Source organism: Monodon monoceros, unplaced genomic scaffold (genome assembly GCF_005190385.1).
Source record: "Monodon monoceros isolate NGI ecotype Baffin Bay Population unplaced genomic scaffold, NGI_Narwhal_1 Super_Scaffold_19, whole genome shotgun sequence".
Classification (NCBI taxonomy): domain Eukaryota; kingdom Metazoa; phylum Chordata; class Mammalia; order Artiodactyla; family Monodontidae; genus Monodon; species Monodon monoceros.
Genome location: NW_021703775.1, coordinates 21571676 through 21593704, shown reverse-complemented (window position 1 = coordinate 21593704; position 22029 = coordinate 21571676).

Sequence of the window (22029 nt, the reverse complement as noted above, 5' to 3'; positions counted from 1 at the left end):
ATTAATATATATATATAAAGTATATATATACACTTTACTTTTATACAAGCAAACTACCTTGCATATCTGGATTATTCCAAGAATGCAAGGTAGTTTGCCTGTATAAAAGTAAAGTGTATATATATACTTTATATATATATATTAATATATATTATATACATTTTTTATATATATTTTAAAATGTATTTTTGCAGGTCAATTTTGCCTATAGTTTCACATTTTTCCACTGAATCTACTTATTTTTGCTTTGCTTTTATTTACATGATAGTAAATATGAGACAACACTTCAAGAATTTAATCTGCCGAGTGAATGCCATTTTTTTTCATAAGGGGGTACATGAGCTCAAACTATTTAAATTGTGGGTTTCAAACAAATCACATTTAATCAATCTGAGATGAAAGAGTCATAGTGAAAAAATGCCTACTATGAAACCATTGTAATGTAAACAATTGACCCTTGCTTTACCTAGAGTACACAATTGGATATTTAAATTTGTTTTCCTCACAGAAGAGCACATCATTCTTTTAATTTTATATTTATATGCAATATTCTGAAAAAAGCATATTCCTGTCACAGATTTTAAAGCTACTAATGATTTATACCCTAATTTAAAAAGGGTCCATGTCAAAGTGTACCAAAGGACTACGTCTGAAGATTCGATATATAACTATATTCGCTGAAAATGTGTAGTTAATTTATGCCAAACAGCTGTTTGTTATTAACTTATATTTTTATATTAAAGGATTGTTTTTAATATTGCATCATTATTAAGACTGGATATTTTTAATGTGGTAACTGTTAAGACACATAGCTTTCAGATTTTACCCAAAGCAAGCCAGCATGATACATACTTTATTTGTGTTACTCATTTTCTGACAATATGCTACCTAGTCTTGGATTGCAAGAAGGGGGATAAAGACTGGTTTATGTTACCAAACACTGTTTCCATTTCCTCTTGGTCAGAAGGCTATATAGTCATATTTCCCTGATATCTTTATATTTAGAAACACAATATGACAATGTTATGTGGGCAAAAGTGATGGACCCCTGACCCATTATATTTTTATGCACTCCTTTATATACTCTCCTCCTCCAAACTTGGCCCATGGAAACTTTCCTGGTTAGCCACCGTCCTCTCTCTCCCTCTCTTTTTTTTTACTTTCTCTATTTTATGAGGAAATTTTCATTCCTAATCCAGTCACATAGGTGAATTTCTTCAGGAACATTATCATTCAATATTGTGCAATTGCCATTCCTCCATATGATATATGTCACCATTCCAGAACTCACTACACTCTTAACATGCACTATTAGGTATTTCCATCTATAAAATAAAATGTTCAGCTTCATTTTTGTATACTGCTGTACCCCAAACCCTGCTGTTTACCAGGAATAGACCATAAATGGACAAGCTGTTTTTCAGTTACATCCTACATTCTTCTACTAATCTTTTCAAACTAGACAAATTGTTTTGTAACCATAGTCATAAAAAAAGTGTAAAACAAACTGTGTGCTGAAACATAGGCAATTATTCTTATCATACACACAACTTTAGATGCTGAATTAAAAAAAATGATGAAATTGTTTTTTACAACAATATGACACATACCAGAGTCATATCATTTTTCATATTTTTCAGTCACTAAATACTATTATTGTATCATTTTATCTTCCCATTTAAAGACTACCTCGGAAAATGACTCTGGAATTATATTTATTTAGGAATCTTCGTGATTTAACATAGAAAAGTCAATTTTACATTCGTTCAAAAATATTCTTCACGTACACTTTAGTGATCAATACCTATATCCTATAAATGACAATGTAGGCAAGATGTCTAGTGACATGAGACTGATTCTGCTCACTCTCATTACCCTTCAGGTTGACTTATTAAGGTCCAGTAGCTTACTAGTTAACCATCTTCCCAAATATCCCTAAATCATTCTTACTCCTACCTTCATGTGTTTTTATTTTGTTGAAATGGTCTCTTTGCCCTTTGTTTAACCAAAAGTTACCGAATATTTCAGATACAAACCCTCAGGAATTCTTCTATTCCTACTGCAATACACATCACACTCCATTTTCCATGAAATATAACTGAACCAACTGTAATTCTTGTTGAAATCACAGATTTATATCATATATTTTATGCCATATATATAGTAAATATTATATATGATATACATGTTTATAATGTACTGATTTTATCTTTTCAACTTCATATCCCCTCCTTGCACATGAAGACCATATTTTTCATTTACCTTATGTTACTTATAACTCCTGTTGAAGAGCTAACAGTATAAGAAAATCTAATACACATTTCATTGATTGGGTAATTAATTTATCTTTTTAAAAACCACAATACAGTTGTAAGTATTCAACTTACCATCTAATCATCAATCAACCTGTAAAAAATGAAATATTAAACTAGGTATGAAAAGCACATTTGACCAATAGTAAATTTTCTCATTCAAAAATGACAATCCTAATACAATTTCACCAAGGAATGCTTTTTGAATCAAAACTAATTGTTGAGTTTTTTACCCTATTTTTCTTTTCTTTTTTTTTTTTTGCTTTGTTATTGTTGGATTGGGGGTTTCATCCAAACAACAGAGCTATCAGTGACAGTTCAAGTACATCTGTGATAGATCAAGTGAGCCTATATAGATTCACAAGTTCACCATTGACAGAGAATGGAAATTCATCATGACTTCAGAACCTAAGAAATATCAAGCAAACAGACTCAGTATAAAATTTTGGTAAATCAAGGATACTACAATAAACTTTTTTTAAAAAATAAAATTTTTGTCTAAAGTAATCTCTCACAACTCCCATCTATCTCAATCTTCATGTATGTTAGTTAAATTTATTCCAATCTTTCCCAAAGGAAGAGTTAAATATATTTCTTACTACTCTAATTCTGGCTAATATTCCATCACAGATGACTTTTCCCAGAACAATATCAACAAATGATCTATTTTCTTGTTACTAATTTAACCAGAGTTGGACCTAAACAGTTCACTCAACTATTCTGCCTACTTCTTTTGGTCAAATTCTAACTTCCCATTTGTGTTCAGTGTTCTCATTGTAAGCGTGCACAAGTTATTTTGTTTTTTTTTAAACTCATTCTTCCTATTTTCCATGATATTGTCCTGCATTGTATATATTGTTCTGGATAATATTCTAATTATACAATATAAACAAAGAGACTTAAGAAGAGATAAGGTGGCAGAGTAGGAGGACTTTGAGCAGCTCATCTCTCTTCATCTCCTCTCACGAGCACACCAAAATCACAACTAGCTGCTGAACAACTATCAATAAAAAAGAGTAGAGTCTACCAAAAAAGAAATTCTACATCCAAAGAGATAAAGAAGGAACCACAAGATAATAGGAGGGGTGTACTCATGATATAATCAAATTCCATACAACTCAGGTGGGCATCTCACAAACTGGAGGATAATTATATCACAGAAGTTCTCCCACAGTAGTGAGAGTTCTGAGCCATACATCAGGATCCCCAGACTAAGGGCCTGACATCAGGAGGAGGAGACCCCAGAGCATTTCCCTTTGAAGGCCAGCTGGGCTTGATTGCAGGAGCCCCACATGACTGGGGGAAACAGAGACTCCACACTTGGAGGGCACACACAAGGTCTCATGTGCACTGGGACCCAGCACAAAGGAGTAGCTCTATAGGAACACACAAGACCTCATGTATACCAGGATGCAGGGCAAAGACAATGACTTCAAAGGAGCCTGGGTTAGACATATGTGCTGGTCTTGGAGAGTCCCCTGGGGAGGTGGGGGGGTGTTGTGGCTCACTGTGGGGACAAGGACACTGGAAGGAGAGGTACCAGGGAATAATCATTGACATGAACTCTCCTGGAGGCCACCATTTTGGCAACAAGACCTGGTCCTACGTAAGAGCCTGTAGGGTCCAGTGCTGGGAAATCTTAGACCAAACAATGAATGGGGCAGAAAAACAGCTTCACCCATCAGCAGACAGACTGTTGAAAGACTTCTTAAGCCCACAGTCACCTCTAGACATGTCCCTTGACACAGCCCTGTACACCAGAGGACCAAGACGCAGCTCCAAGCAGCAGTGGGTAGACACTAGTCCCTTCCACCAGGAAAGCCTGCACAAGCCTCTAGACCAACCTCACCCATGAAGGGGAAGATATCAGAAGAAACACAGAAATTTAGACAAAATGAAATGGCAGAGGAATATGTTTCAGATGAAGGAACAAGAAAGAACTGGAGAAGAAAAGCTAGGTGAAGCAGAGATAAGCAATCTATCAGAGAAACATTTCAGAGTAACGATCATAAGATGACCAAATATCTCTAAAAAAGAATGGATGCACAGGGTGAGATGTTACAATAATTTTTTAACAAAAATTAGAAAATATAAAGAACAACCAAACAGAATTGAAGAATGCAGTAACTAAAATAAAAAATATAGTAGAAAGAATCCATACCAGAATAAATGAGGCAGAAGAACAGATAATGAGTGGAAGACAAAATGGGGGAAATCACTGCTGAGGAACAAAATAAAGAAAAAAGAATGAAAAGAAATGAGGACTGTTTAAGAGACTGCTGGGACAACATTAAATGTACCAATATTTGCATTTTAGGGGTCCCAGAATGAGACAAGATAGAGAAAGGACCTAAGAAAATATTTGAAGAGATAATAGCTGAAAACTTCCCTAACATGAGAAAGGAAGCAGTCACTGAAGTACGGAAAGGAAGCAGTCACTGAAATCCAGAAAGGGAAGAGAGTACCGAGCAGTATAATACCAGGGAGGAACATGCTGAGATGAACAGTAATCAAGCTGACAAAAATTAGAGACAAAGAGAAAATACTAAAAGCAAAAAGGGAAAAGCAACAAATAACATACAAGAGAATCTTCATAAGGTTAACAGCTGGTTTTTCAGCATAAACACTGCAGGCCAGAAGGGAGTGTCATGATATATTTAAAGTGATGAAAGGAATAAACCAACAACCAAGAATACTTTAACCAGTAAGGCTCTCATTCAGATACAACAGAGAATTCATAAGCTTTACAGACAAGCAAAAACTAAAAGAATTCAGCACCACCAAACCAGCTTTACAAGAATGCTAAAGGGACTTCTCTAGGAGGAAAGGAAAATACCACATCTAGAAACAAGAACATTATGAAATGGGAAAGCTCAATGCTGAAGGCAAAAATACAGTAAAGGGAGGAAATCATCCACACACAAATATGATTTCAAACCAGTAATGATTAGAGGAGGAGAGTACAAATGCAGATATTTGAAATGTATTTGAAATTAGATCATCAACATAAAACAATCATGTATTTATACAGACTGCTATATCAAAACATCACAGTAACCACAAACCAAAAATCTATAAAGATATACACACAAAAAAGAAAAAGAAATACAAACACAACACTAAAGATAGTCATGAATCACAAGAGAAAAGAACAGAAGAGGAAGTGAAGAAAAAAGACATACAAAAACAAATCCAAAAAAATTAACAAAATGACAATAAAAACATACATATCAATAAACACCTTAAATAAAAATGGATTAAATGCTTCAAGAAAAAGACAGAAACTGGCGGAATGGATACAAAAACAAGACCCATATATATGCTGTTTACTAGAGACCCATTTCAGATCTAGAGAAACATACAGACTGAAAGTGAGGGGATGGAAAAAGTTATTCCATACAAATGGAAATCAAAAGATAGTTGGAGTAGCAGTAGGCATATCAGACAAAATACACTTTAATACAAAGTCTGTTATAAGAGACAAAGAAGGACACTACAAAATGATCAAGAGGTCAATTCAAGAAAATGATTAAAAAATTGTAAATATATATGTACCCAACACAGGAGCACCTCAATATATAAGACAAATGTTAACAGATATAAAAGGAGAAATTGACAGTTCCACAAAGTTAGTGTGGGGCTTTAACACCCCACTTACATCAATGGACAGATCATCCAGATAGAAAATGAATAAGGAAACAGAGGCCTTAAATGACACATTAGACCAGGTGGACTTAACAGATATTTATAGAGTGTTCCACTCAAAAGTAGCAGAATGTACATTCTTTTCAAGTGCACATGGAACATTCTCCAGGTTAGATCACATGCTGGGCCACAAATCAAACCTCAGTAAATTTAAGAAAATTGAACTCATATCAAGCATCTTTTCCAACCCCAACACTATGAGAGTAGAAATCAACTATAAGAAAAAACTGCAAAAAACACAAGCATATGGAGGCTAAACAAGATGCTACTAAGCAACAAATGGATTGCTGAAGAAATCGAAGAGAAAAGCAAAAAATACCTAGACACAAATGAAAACAAAAACATGAAAATCCAACAATCCAATAATTATGGGACACAGCAATTCAGTTCCAAGAGGGAATTTTATAGTGATACAAGCTTACCTCAGAAAATAAGAAAAATCTCAGTTAAGCTACTTAACCTTAAACCCAAAACAACTAGAAAAAGAGGAACAAAAAACCCCAACGTTTGTAAAAGGAAAGAAATCATAAAGGCCAGAGCAGAAATAAATGAAATAGAGCCAAAGAAAACAATAGAAAAAAATCAATGAAGCTAAAAGCTGGTTCTTTGAAAAGATAAACAAAATTTATAAATCTTGGCAAGACTCATCAAGAAAAACAGGGAGGGGACACAAATCAATAAAATTAGAAATGAAAAAGAAGTTACAACTGACAGCAGAGAAATACAAAGGACGATAAGAGACTAACTACTGCAGACAACTATATGCCAATAAAATGGACAACCTAGAAGAAATAGAAAAATTCATAGAAGGGTACAATCTCCCAAAGTTGAACCAGGAAGAAATAAAAAAATATGAATAGACCAACAACAAGTACTGAAATTGAATCTGTGATTTAAAAACTCTCAACAACAAAAAAAGTCCAGGGTCAGATGGCTTCACAGGGGAATTCTACCAAACATTTAGAGAAGAGGCAAAACCTATCATTCTCAAACTCTTCCAAAAAATTGCAGAGGAAGAGACACACATTCTATGAGGCCACCATCACCCTGAAAGCAAAATCAAAGATATCACAAAAAAAAGGAAATTAAAGCCAATATCACTGATGAACATAGATGCAAAAATCCTCAACAAAACACTAGCAAACAGAATTCAACAATACATTCAAACCATCATAAACCATGATTAAATGGGATTTATCTCAGGGATGCAAGTATTCTTCAATATATGTAAATCAATCAATGTGATACACCATATTAACAAATTGAAGAATAAAAACCATATGATCATCTCAATAGATGCAGAAAAAGCTTTTGACAAAATTCAACACCCATTTATAATAAAAACTCTCCATAAAGTGGACATAGAGGAAACATACCTCAACATAATAAAAGCCATATATGACAAGCCTATAGCAAACATCATTCTCAATGGTGAAAAACTGAAAGCATCTCCTCTAAGATCAGGAACAAGACAAGGATGTCCACACACCACTTTTATTCAACATAGTTTTGGAAGTCCTAGCCACAGCAAACAGAGAAGAAAAAGAAATAAAAGGAACCCAGATTGGAAAATAAGAAGTAAAGCTGTCGCTGTTTGCAGATGACCTGACACTATTCATAGAAAATCCTAAAGATGCTACCAGAAAATTACAAGAGCTCATCAATGAATTTGGTAAAGTTACAGGATACAAAATTAATGCATAGAAATCTCTTGCATTCCTACACACTAACAATGAAAGATCAGAAAAAATAAATTAAGCAAACAATCCCATTATCATCGCATCAGAAAGAATAAAATACCTACAAATAAACCTACCTAAGGAGGCAAAAGACCTGTACTCTGAAATCTATAAGATGCTGATGAAAGACATCAAAGACAAGGCAAACAGATGGAAAGATATACCATGTTCTTAGACTGGAAGAATCAATACTGTCAAAATGGCTATACCACCCAAGGCAATCTACAGTTCAATGAAATCCCTATCTAATTTACCACTGGCATTTTTCACAGAACTAGAACAAAAATTTTACAATTTGTGTGGAAACATAAAATACCCTGAATATCCAAGCAATACTGAGAAACAAAAACGGAGCTAGAGGAATCAGGCTCCCTGACATCAGACTATACTTTAAAGCTACAGTAATCAGAACATTATGGTACTGGCACAAAAATAGAAATATAGATCAATGAAACAGGAAAGAAAACCCAGACATAAACCCATGAACGTATGGTCAATTAATCTATGACAAAGGAGGCAAGAATATGCAATGGAGAAAAGCCAGTCTTCAGTAAATGGAAATTTTAAGAAATTAAACAAATGGGACCTAATTAAGCATAAATGCTTTTGCACAGCAAATGAAACCATAAACAAAACCAAAAACCATCCACAGAATGGGAGAAAATATTTACAAGTTATGCAACTAACAAAGGATTAATCTCCAAAATATACAAACAGCTCATGCAGCTCAATATCAAAATAAATAAATAAAACCCAACCCAATCAAAAACTGGGCAGAAGACCTAAATAGACATTTCTCTGAAGATATACAGACGGCCAACAGACACATGAAAAAATGCTCCACATCACTAATTATTAGAGAACTGCAAGTCAAAACTACAATGAGGTATCACCTCATACCAGTCAGAATGGTCATCAAAAACTCTAAAAAAAAAAATGCTCTAGAGGGTGCGGAGAAAAGGGAACCTTCTTGCACTGTTGGTGGGAATGTAAATTGATAGCACCACTGTGGAGAATAGTATGGAGGTTCCTTAAAAAACTAAAAATAGGTCTACTATATGACTATGCAATCCCACTCCTGGGCATATATTCAGAGAAAATCATAATTCCAAAAGATACATGCACCCCAATGTTCATTGCAGCAGTATTTATAATAGTCAAGACATGGAAGTAATGTAAATGTCCATTGACAGATGAATAGATAAAGAAGCTGTGACACACACACACACAAACACACACACACAAACACACACAATGGAATACTACTCAGACATAAAAAATAATGAAATAATAACATTTGCAGCAACATGGATGGATCTAGAGATTATAATACCAAGTAAAGTAAGTCAGACAAAAAAAAAATCAAATGATGTCACTTATATGTGGAATCTAAAAATGATACAAATGAACTTATTTGCAAAACATAAATAGACTCACACACATAGAAAACAAACTTGGTTACCAAAGTAGAGGATGTGAGAGGGATAAATTAGGAATTTGAGATAAAGATATACACACTACTCTATATAAAATAGATAACCAACAAGAACCTACTGTATAGCAGAGGGAACTATACTCAATATCTTGCAATAACTTATAATGGAAGAGAATACAATAAAAAGAATATATATATATATGTATATATGCAAACTGAATCACTTTGCTGTACGCCTTAAACTAACACAACACTGTAAATCAACTATATTTCAATAAACTTAACTAATTAATTAAAAAAATATATTTCCATTCCCCCATGAGGTATTTTTCTTCTGCTCAATGTTATTCTTCATTAATAATCATGAAACATTTATCCATTTTTAGATAATTGATTAGAAAGTTTGATTTAGCATTCTTCTAAAAGTTCCTTGTAGTCATAAACAAACTACCTTGCTATTTATCTATTTCCAAATTCCTAAGAAGAATATAATGTGTGGGAGAAATTTCTACCTGGAAGCTTCTTGAAAATTAAAGTATGTGGATCCTTCACTGTCTGACAGTATTGCAAAAAAATATTGAATACTGTGAATTTATACATATCTTGACAGGGACTTAAAATGTATATTCGACCTCTACTATATGATCAATGAAATATTTCTAACTATACAAACTCTTAATATACAAGATAAGAAATAATTTTCTTAAACATATATCATCCAATTTGTCCTTTAATGCTGATTATTATTTCTAATACAGGAGATTTATAAGTTATTCAAATTTATAAATAATTCCAGTTTGGTTTAAAACTGCATTGAAGGTTAGAATATTTATTAAGAAAATATTTTAAATTACAAATAGTATAATCCACTTTATGGACAAAAGGAAAAAACATATATATATATATGTATGTTTGTGTATTTGTGTGTGTCTATAAATATATCTGTATATAAATATATATGTAGATATGTAAACATAAAAAGTAACAGAAGTTTGCAACCAATGTTATGACAATGATTAGTTCTGGTAGGAATAAAAATGGGAATATTCAAATTTAACACACTGTATTTCTATATATTTAAATATTTTATAAGAATACCTGGTTGCATTATTATAAAATATAAATATTATATGATTAGATAATATATTTGAAAAATAAATAAATGGATCTTTTACCTTAAATTTAAATAAATACTTGCACATAATTCTACTATTCTATGGTTTTATTATTTTTGCAAATTATATATAAACCTGCTGAAATAGAGTTTTTAATTATGGTGATAGAAAGGGATTTATGTTTTTATTATTGTTTTTTAATTATTAACCTGTTGTCACAAACTGTTTTATTGTTGTTGAACTTTTTTTTTTTTATCACAGATTTTAAATTCCATAGTTATCAAACCCTGAATGCATGGATCTGTCTCCTGGCTTTTAATAATATTTGGTTCATTAGTGAATGGAACTTAAGCACTTATTATACTCTTTTACATTGTGAAAATTAATAAAGTAAAACCCCACTAAAATGAAGTTGTGAGGCTATAAGGAGGAGCTCTAACATGCATACCACTTCAGGTCCATACAGATCCCAATAGGAAGAGGTACCTTGCATCTTTGGCAGAAAGTGACACTGCTTTACTACCACCAGCAGGAGGAAGAAAGTTTTTTTTCCTTGCTTGGCAAGAGCTCAGGCAGTGAGAGACTGTCACAACTCAGCCAATGAAAAGCCACTATACTTTAAACTCCCAGTTTCCCCCAATGGGCTTTTGGTTTATAACAGCCCCTTACAACTTCCCCTTTCCTATAAAAATGTTTTCTCTACCTTACCAGACTTGTGCGTGGTTTGCCATAGTTTCATGTCCTGAATCACATAAGAATAATTTGGATATGCAAGCATGATACAAGTAGGCAAAATCTGAATATGCAGCCTAAAAATGAAAGCCTTTGATAAGTGTTTTCTGTGGGGATGTCTGTGGGGAGGAAAGGAAAGTCGAAAGAATAAGTTATTGACTATGGATTCAGAGAACTAAAATGTATTGTAATGAATGGGAGAACTAATCAGCAGTAAATGGCATAGGGATTTCTTTTGTGAATGTGCTTTTGCTTTTAGAGAGTCAGAAAATATTCTCAAGGTTATATGGACTGATGTAAAAGTTCTGTTTAATAGTTATTCAACTGTTATATTCATCATGATTTTTATATTCATGGTGTCAATTTGATTTTACATACATTCTTTTTTAATTGATACACATTCTAGTTACAAAATTGGATGTTTCAGATGTACAATATAGTGATTCAATATATTTATGGATTATACTCTGTTTAAAGTTGTTATAACATATTGGCTACATTCTCTGTGCCGTATCATACATTCTCATAGCTTATTTATTTTATACATAGTAGTTTGTACCTCTTAAGCACCTACCCCTATCTTGCCCCTCTCCACTTCCCACTCCCCACTGGTAACAAGTTGTTCTCTGTATCTATGAGTCTCTTTCTGTTTGGTAATATTCATTTGTTTGTTTTATTTTTTAGATTTCACATATAAGTGATGACATACATTATTTGCCTTTGTCTGACTTATTTCACTAAGGATAATACCCTCTAGGTCCATCCATATTGTTGCAAATGGCAGAATTTCATTCTTTTTTATGGCTAAGTAATATATATGTATTGTTCTTTTTCTAATTACTTTAGATGGTAGGTTAGGTTTTTTATTTGAGACTTTTCTTGCTTATTGAGGTAGGCCTCTATTACTATAAACTTAGAATTGTTTTTGCTGCATCCTACAGATTTTTGGAAAGTTGTGTTTTCATTTATCTTGAGGTATTTTCTTATTTCTATTTTGATTTCCTCAATGACCCATTATTTTTTAGTAGTATGCTGTTTAGCTTCCCCTTGTTTGTGTTTCTCCCATTTTTATTCCTGTAATTGATTTCTAGTTTCATAGCATCGCAGTCAGAAAAAAAAATGCTTAGTATAATTCCATTTCTCCTAAATTTGTTGAGATTTGTTTTGTGGCCTATCATGTGATCTATCCTGGAGAAGAACCACATGCACTTGAAAAGGATGTGTATTCTGCTGTTTTTTGGATGGAATGTCATATAGATATCTATTAAGTCCAGCAGTCTAATGTATCATTTAAGGTCACTTTATGCTTGATTTTCTGTCTGGATGATCTTTTCATTGTTGTAAGTGTGGTGTTAAAGTCTTCTACTATTACTTTATTACTGTCCATTTCTCCATTTATGTCTGTTAATATTTGCTCTATATATTTAGATGCTCCTATGTTAGGTTCATAGATGTTAATGAGTGTTAAATTCTCTTCTTATATGCATTCCTTTAATATTATATAATCCCCCCTTCTTTGAGTTTTGATATAGACTTTGTTTTAAAATCTATTTTGTCTGATACGAATATTGCTATCTCTGCTTTCTTATATAATTTCTATTTGCATGAAATATCTTTTTCTGTCCTCTCACTTTCAGTCTATTTGTTGATACATGTTTTCTCATTGTTTTTGCACTTCTCTCTCTTTTTTCTTCTTCTTTTAGTTTCACCCCTTGTGATTTGATGATTTTCCTTAGTGGTATGCTTGTTTTTCTTTACCTCTAGTTTTTGTGTATCTATAGTAGGTTTTTGATTTGTGGTTACCATGAAGTTCATATATGTTGACCTATAACTACTTGTTTTAAATTGGTAGTCATTAAGTTCACACACATTCTAAAAGATCTATGCTTTTTTACTCTCCCCACCACCAGGTTGTGTTTTTAATTTCATATTTTACCTCTTCATATCTTTCCTTTATTGTGTTGTATTTATTATATTGTACTTACACTTGAGTTTTACCATTTTTGTCTTTTAATTTTTGTACTAGCTTATTTAAGTGATTTATCCACAACCTTTACTATATATTTGCCTTTACTAATGGGAATTTTTCTCTCCTATAAATTCTTACTTCTTTTGGTAACCTTTTTTTTAACCACTTAAAGACCCAGCAACACTTCTTGTAGGGTCATTTTAGTTGATAAACTCTTTTAGTTTTTTGTCTGGGAAACACTTTATATTTCTTTTAATTCTGAATGATAACCTTGAAGGGTAGAGTATTCCAGTAGTGGGTTTTCCCTTTCAGCACATTAAATATGTCATGCCACTCCCTTCTGGCCTGCATGGTTTCTTCAGGAAAGCCAGCTGATATCCTCATAGGGGTTCCCTTGTATGTGACTATTTGTTTTTCTCTTGCTTCCTTTAGAAGTCTCTCTTTATCTTTAACTTTTGCTATTTTGATTATTATATGTCTTACTTTGGGTCTCTTTGAGTTCATCTTGTTTGGGGTTCTCTATGAATCTTGTAACTCTATTTATTTCTTCAGCTTTGGGAAGTTTTCAGCCATAATTTCAACAAATACATGTTTGACCCTTTTCTCTCTTACTTTGACTTCTGCGGCCTCTATATGTGAATGTTATTACACTTGATGTTGTTTCAGAGTTCACTTAAACTGTCTTCATTTTTATTTCATTTTTCTTTTTGCTCTTCTGACTGGGTGATTTCCATTATTCCATCTTCTAGATTACTTATGCATTCTTCTGTATCACCTAGTCTTCTGTTAATTCCTTCTAATGTGTTTTTATGTCAGTTGTTGTTTACTTTAGCTCTGTGGGTTGCTTTATATATTTTCTAGTTCCTTGTTAAAATTCTCACTGTATTCTTCTACTCTTTTCCCTTGTTCAGTTAGCACTCTTATTACTAATGCTTTGAAATATTTACCTGGTAAATTATTTATCTCTTTCTCTAGTTGGTTTTTCAGATTTTTTTCATTTATATCTTTGAGGCAAATTTCTCTTGTCTTCTCATTTTGTTTTTCTTTCTCTGTCTCTATGAAATTAGGTGAAACAGTTATCTATCCCCATCTTGAAGTGATGTCCTTGTGTGGGAGTGTTCCTGTGCTAGTTAACTGTCCCTTCAGAAAGCTGTATCTGAAGTGAGCCTGGGTCAATCTTCCCCCAAGGTGCACTGGCAGATATCTCCTTGGTAGGAAGTGGGGCTGGAGATGCAGGGACTAGAACCAGAGCCAGTAGTGAGCTGGGGTTTCTTTTATGCTCAGTGACAATCACCAAACTATTGGACGCAGAATAAGGTTGCAAGGTGCTAGAGAAGAAGCCCAGAGGGCCAGGTCCAAGCTGGTTATGTTCCCTCTAAGTGTGCCCTTTTCTGCTTCTCATCAACAGAATATTTGCCCCAGTGGGTAGCAGCACTGCAGCAAGTAGGCTACAGCAGGTGCCTGATGCAGGTTGGGGTGTTCAAGGCAGAAGTTGCTGTAAACTGGCTAGAGCCTGAGCAGTTTTAATATACTTCCTCTGCCTTGTTCCTGGGAGTAAGCAAGCATGTAAGCACTCGACACAGTCTTGGTTTCTTACAGCCTTCCTGTAAATCCCACTGGTTTTTGAACCAGCTAAGGGAACTCACCTTTTTGGTGTCATATACCAGACCTGGGGACCCAGTATGTACCTTGAATCCTAACTCCTCAGGAAAGATCTCTGAGCCCACCATAGCCCCCTCCTCCTCTTTGCTGCTACTGGTGTGGGTCCTGACCTGTTCACTTCTCTTCCCTTCCTACCTGACTCTGTGTGGATCTTTCTTTACAGTTTAGTTGTAGAAGAGTCTTTCTACCAGTCTCATTTGTTTTCAGTAAGAGTTGCTCCACATGTAGATGCATTTTTGATGTGCTTGTGGGAGGAAGTGTGCTCAGTGTCCTTCTACTCTGCCATCTTGATCTCCTCCCCATTTACTGGCATTCCTAACTGGAGTTGAGATATTTTGGAGAAACTCTCAATCTGAGATAATAGAGAAATTGATGTACTCGAGTGTTATTGAGAAATTGCAGTTAAATTAAAAAAGTTATCAGGGACCACGATGTTTTGAAGGGTCCATAGAGATTACTCTTTGTAGTTCTGTTGTGATATGTAATGTTGGACAATACTTAGAGTGAAATGGTAGATTAAGCACTATCCTGGGAATTTTGATATTCCTCTATGGATTTTTTTCTTCATGAATAAAGAGAAACATAGATTATACTCATATGTTTATGGTTACAGGGTTACAACATTTTTGGTTTGAATGTTGAATGATGAGAGATACTTTTAAATTGATCATTTGCACTCTGGCCAGAGAAAAATTCTTTTTAACATTTTTTGCTACATATTATCTTCCTAAATCAATGTAGTATAGTTAAAGATATATTCTCTCATTTCTGTGGCTGAATCTTTGATACACATGAGGCAGTATAACATAAACACCTGTTTCCCATTTTCCCCAACCATTATCTGCAACCCTCAACATTATGGCACTCCATCAAACTTCTCAACACAACCCCATATATTCCCGATTTATTAATCCTATAAAGAAGTGCCAGGTGAGATGAGGGTGTTGTATGCCAGTCTTGAATATTCAGATTATGCCTTGAGACTGAACAAGACTCTTCAACAAATTTCTATCCAACTTGAGGAAAACCCAGAGGATTTTTTTTTTTAATGTTCTGTCCAAGTTTACAAGATTAGGAGAATTACCAAACTGTGTTATTTTTCCTTAACTCCCTAGGCCCCCCCAAAAAACAGTGACAGGCCTTTTGGTTTTTCCTCTCTTTGTTGTTCTTTAGTTCTGGTTACTGAATATTTATTGGGTTGAATAATCCAAGTGGGCTAAAAAGAATTAAAATATGCAATTTTAAATTGCAAAAGATACACAGAAATCATTCTGCAAAGGGTATTTTTCTCACTCTTATTTTACCTAAGCATCCTGCTCATTTCTAAATTATGCAAAGGGAGTATAATATTGTGTTATGAATTTTATTCACCATTATTAGTCATTATACCTTATTATCAAAAGAGTATCTGAGATATGGGCTCCAAAGAAAGGTCAACACTTATGCATAGACCCTAATACTCAATGTATGACACAATATTGAAACAAGAGCAGAGATAGAGACTATAAGCAAGTTGTGCCCAGTTAATTTTTACATAATATGACATAACTTTTAATACAATGACCAAATTAATAATGATAAAAATAATTGAAAAATTAGACATATTTATCAAATAGTTCCTAACAAATTATGATTATGTTAAGTTTAAAGAAACAAAATTACCTCAAGATAAATAGGCCAAATTTAAGCACAGAATGAGGCCATTTTCAAATCCTGGATGATGGAAAGTAAACAACTGTTCAGCAGAATTAGTGTAATCAGACTGGGTAGAATACATTCTCTTAATTTCTTGATAAAGAAGAATAATAAGCTATGTAGCATGTGTGCACACACACACACATAAACACATGCTCAGAGAACACAAATTGTATAAAGTTTTAAAATAAAACAATCAACCATGTATTCAGTCATTCAGCTTTGAATCCTGTCTTATGCACTATGTGCTCTTTTTTTCTCTCCAGGATGTCTGTGAAAGATCTTAGATTGAAAAATCACACAGATCTGAGTTAGGTTAATAACTTTAGTAAATCTTGCTTTGTGACTGTTGGCAAGTAATTTAAGCTCACTCAATGTAGTTTCTTTATCCATAGGTATGTATATTTAATTCTGAATATACTAAATTCTCTATATCTATCTATCATACACACACACAAAACTGTTACAAAAAACAATGAGGTATTAAAATTAAGCATACACTGAAGTACAGTTAATAAGAATTTTACAGTTATTGTGATTGTTAAAAGTGTTATAGTTGAAAATAAACACCAATTATAGGCCATGAAAACATGACAATAGCTAAAAACTTGTTGAGTTTATCATATTCCTGGCCCAAACTTCTTCCCAATAGCCCTCTAAGATAGGCACAATTACCCTTACACTTCCTTTATAGAGGCACACATAAGTTAAATAATCTTACCACAGGTATACAGTTAGTAGAGTGTGGCACATGTATTTTAATTCAGAAGGGTGGACTTTAGAGTTCCAGTTTTTTTAACCTAATCTTTTAAAATTGAGATATAATTTACATACATTAAAATAGACAAAACTTACATGTTCAATTCTGTAGGTTTTGACAGTTGTATACACTAATATACACTAATGTAATCTCTCAACCACATAACAGAACATCTGACATCTCAGAAAGTGCTCTCTTGCCTCTTTCTACAGTCAAACTCAATTCTCAAGGAAGTAACCACTGTTCTTACTTAGCTCTGTTTTTTCATATCAATGGAAAGAGAGTATTTATTTTTGTCTTTATTTCTTTCACTCAACATAGAGTATTTAAGTTTTATCCATATTACTGCCTTTTTTTGTCCATTCTTTTTAAAATTTCTAATGAGTAGTCCATTGTATAATATACCACAGATTATTCATCCATTATTGCATTGATAGAGTTATGAGTGCTTTTTCCTGTTGGGGGGAGTAGAGGGGCACTTTTATAAATAAAGATGTTCTGAATATTCTTGTACAGAAATTTTTGTGGGCCTATGTTTTCCTTTCTCTGAGATAAATAACTTGAAGTTGAATTGCAGAATCAGAAGGCAGATGTTAATTTTCAAAAAACTGCCAAGCAGTTCTACAAAGTGGTTATATTATTTTACAATTTGATATATAAGAAATATTTGATATATAACAATATATAAGTTTTGACTGCTCCATATCCTCCTCAAACTTTGGGGTTTTCAATCTTTTAAATTTTAGCCATTCTCAGGAGTGTGAGGGAGTAATCTTATTGTCAGAGATACAGCTCTTAACCACAAGGCTCTATATCCTTATATACAATGCTCAGAAACACTCTGATTTCAGTAAACATATTTTAAACCACAATAAAGTCATGAAGATCGCAGTCAGGTTACAAGGCATGGTAGAATTTCCACAGCAAATTGAGAGAAAGTATTAAAATATTCTCTAGAGAGAAACAAAATGGTAGATATAAGGATGAGTGACTGCAGTGGAAATTGAACTTCTCTCCTTCAAACCAAAATGGAAATTTCTTTCACATTATGATTCAATTCCCAAGAGGATAGCTTAACTGAATAAATCCCAGATCATTTTAACTTGACCCCCAAAGCCAGCTTTATTTTCTTTTTTTAGATGTTTGTCCTCAGGGCTTCTGTCAAAAACCCTGACTGTGAGACTGCTAAGAGAAGATGGAAGCGACAAGTACCACAGGTGATGAGAATAATCTATGAACTAAATCTCCCAGGGCCCAATTACCAGCTGCAAAATTGAAGAAGTCAGATTCATTTCTGACTTCAGACATTCTATTTTCAACTTATTTTGCTGTCATATTACAAATATTAGGAAACAAATGTTTTACCTACAAATTAAGTTAATGTTTTTACTGAAGATGGTGCATTATGTTTTAAATTTTTCAACCCCTTTATTAAGTACAGTTAATTATAATTGTATGTAACTCATTACTTGCCCTACTATTTATTCCTAAAAATCAGGGGCCAACACTACAAATTTTATGCTTTTAAAACGTGTAAGAGCCTGAATCAAAACTTATTCTCTAAGAAAGAAAATAAAGATCTATTTAAACTTTTAAAAAGCCTGTCTTCTATTTAAAACTGCTTCTCATCACAATTTGATAAGAAAAATTAATGTAACATTTTTTTCTCCTGGAAAAAAATCACTTGAAAAAATTTTGGTGGTTTTTTAATAGACAATTTTATCTCTGTTTGGATATGGTGAGTCTGCTATTCTATTTATCTTCTAGACCAAGACATTGTTGACTTTGATTCTGTAAACAGAGACAACGAAATCCAATAGTCTGAGTCATTTTTTCTCAAATGGGAATATGCAGAAATCTCAAGGAAATTAGATTAATTTACACATGTCAAAAGAGAAAAGATGCAGTGTTTAATGTAATATATCTCACTGAATTTTAATGATTTAACTACTATAAATAGAACACAGAAAGGACTGTATTCCAAACACACATGATCACCTATAAACTGAGAATTATAATTATATTAATTATGTGATATTTTGTACACTTAAAATAAATGAGGAAATAGTAAAATGTTAACATTGTACATTCCACTTGACACTTCTACTAAATATTTGAAAATCATTTGGTGCTTTACTAAACCTAATACTATCTATATAAAGATGATTCCATCAATCAATATATACTTACAGAACTAATTATTTGTCTGGTAAATTAAAGATATGAACTTATGTCAGAAAGACATGAGGGTTATATGGTTGTAACCATCTTGTGACCATTATTTCTGCCTTGATTAGGCAACACTTATCAGGTAGGCTTATGCCTTCTTCCCTCTAAGCACCAATACTGACTTAAAACACCTTAGCCTAGTAAAGAGAGTAGTTTTTCCACAAAGAAAGAAATAATGATTAAACAACCATATGTGTTAAAGTCCATTTAAAATAATTTTAAATAGTTTGGATATAGGTTCTCTAAAATTAACCTGAAGAACAGTTGACAACTCTAGCTATCAACAAACAGCTGGAATATTGACCACATTAATATTTTAGATGGAGAGAATTTACCTGAAAGTAAAAATTCACGGGCTCCTGGAAGAGTTATAAGCATTTAAATATCAGATCATTGACATTTAAAAAGGTAGAGTGATAAAATTATATGATTGTATATGCTATCATTAATTATATGGTAGGAACATAAATTTATTTTATAGCACACAGGTTCTAAACATTTGCTAAAACATCTGCTCATTCTCATAAGAAGGGATCCTTTGCTAAAATATGTCTATACAAAAGCTGCATGATCCCATTCCATGTGTTGTATCTAACCCTTTTATAAAAAGCTAACTTATGTGTATGTGTAGTTTTGTATAACTTTTTTTGATAAAACATCAATACACTTTTGCAATGCCATTCAAAATATGTCAAAATTCAAAAATTCTGGGAAAACTCTTATGTTTTTTATGCCTGTCATGGAAAATTTTACCTATGTTCACATATTATTATATTGAGTTTTCATATATCTCTTTGCTATTTAAAGCAGAGTGAATTTAGGAAATGAGATTGTGATTACAGTGAGTATGTATTTTCAACCAGATATTTTATGTTGTGTCAAACAACCTGAATCATCTAAGATTTAAGTGACTCAATAAATCAAATATTTTATGAGGTAAAATAATCAGAATTTATGAGTTCTCAAAAATTTAATTCAGAGAATTATGAACATTGTGAGTTCTCAAGATTTAGTAAAAATAAGGTCAAATATAACCTTAGTTTAAATTCCATATGTCATATACGAATGTATCATTTTATAAAGCAACAGTTTATAACTCAAATAAAGCAAAATAAGACTGAATAATGTTACATAAAATTACATATACTTGTTAGTGAAAGTACATATGTATTTTATTTTTAAAAATTAGCAGAACTTTGCCAATATGATTATAGAAAATGCAGAATGTAAGATAAAAATTTAGTCACATTGTTTTGTCTATTATTATGAACAGAAAGAAAATAAAGATTGTCATTTTCCTGTTCATTTGAAAGGTTGCTGATAATGTCATAAAATGATCACAGTCTTCAAAGAGATTTGTTGTGAGTTTTTGGCTTTAGGATTGTCTTAAGGAAGAAATAAGATAGAAAATGTGTCAAAAAGTTCTCAGCCTGTGCCAGACATATTAATACCTGTAAAATTTAAAAAATGCACAACAAAACTCTATGAAATTAGCAGCCTTCAAAGCTTTCCTTCAGAAGCTCACAGGAAAATATTCATGAATACAGAAACATGGTAAACAAAAATCTCACAAGAATCCCCAAAACTAGGAAAAATTTAAAATCTGGGGAGAATTAATAATAATTTTAACATAGATGAACTCAAATTAAGAATAAAACTTTCCAAGGTTTCAATACTGCAAGTGACCTTTATTAATGAGACAGTGCCAAAAATCCACTTCACCATCTGTCTCCTGACCTAAGGACTTCAGAATATTAACACCCAGGAGACTGAGTATCTGTCCCTTTGTGCTTCGTGGATTTTTACTTTAAGTCAGTAAAATACTATTGTATGTATACTGACCTTACAAAATGAAAACAGTTGTTCTAGACAAATACCATTTTATTCAAAGATGAATAAATTAAGTAGAGAAGCAAAGAAAATAGTAATATTGGGCCACTGGAAAGAAAATATTGTAGAACAAAGGAAAAAGAAGAGTACCTGGGAATCTGAGGAATAATCACACACTGGCAAATAGGGGGAATTGAGTAAAACCTTCAAATATATTAGAAGCAAACACAAATTTTTAGAAAGAAAAATAAAATCTTATAAGGTGAAAAACAATGTGATCCACACACTGACAGCATCAAATTCTGCTGAGGATGTGGAATAATAGGAACTCTCATTTATTGCTAGTGGAAATACAAAATGGTACAGCCATCTTGTAACACAATTTGACAGTTTCTTATAAAACTAAACATACCCTTAGCATACCATCCAGCACCTGCACTTCTTGGTATGTACCCAGAAGAGTTGAAAACTTATGTCCACACAAAAATTTGCACACAGATGTATGCCTGCTACACAGATGTAGCAATTGTATGCATAATTTACACAATTTGGAAGCAACCAAGATGCTCCTTGGTAAGTAGGTGAATGGATAAGTAAGCTGTGGTACACCCAGACAATAAAATGTTCTTCAACACTAAAAATAAATGAGCTTCAAGCTATGAAAAGATATGGAGTGATCTTACATTCACATTACTAAGTGAAATAAGCCAATCTGAAGGCAAAACTATGGAGAGAATAAAAAGATTATCTACAAGATTCAAAATGTTTGCTTAGTATAGGGGTGGAAGACATAAGTAGGCAGTGCACAGAGGATTTTTAGAGCAGTGAGACTACTCTATAAGATAT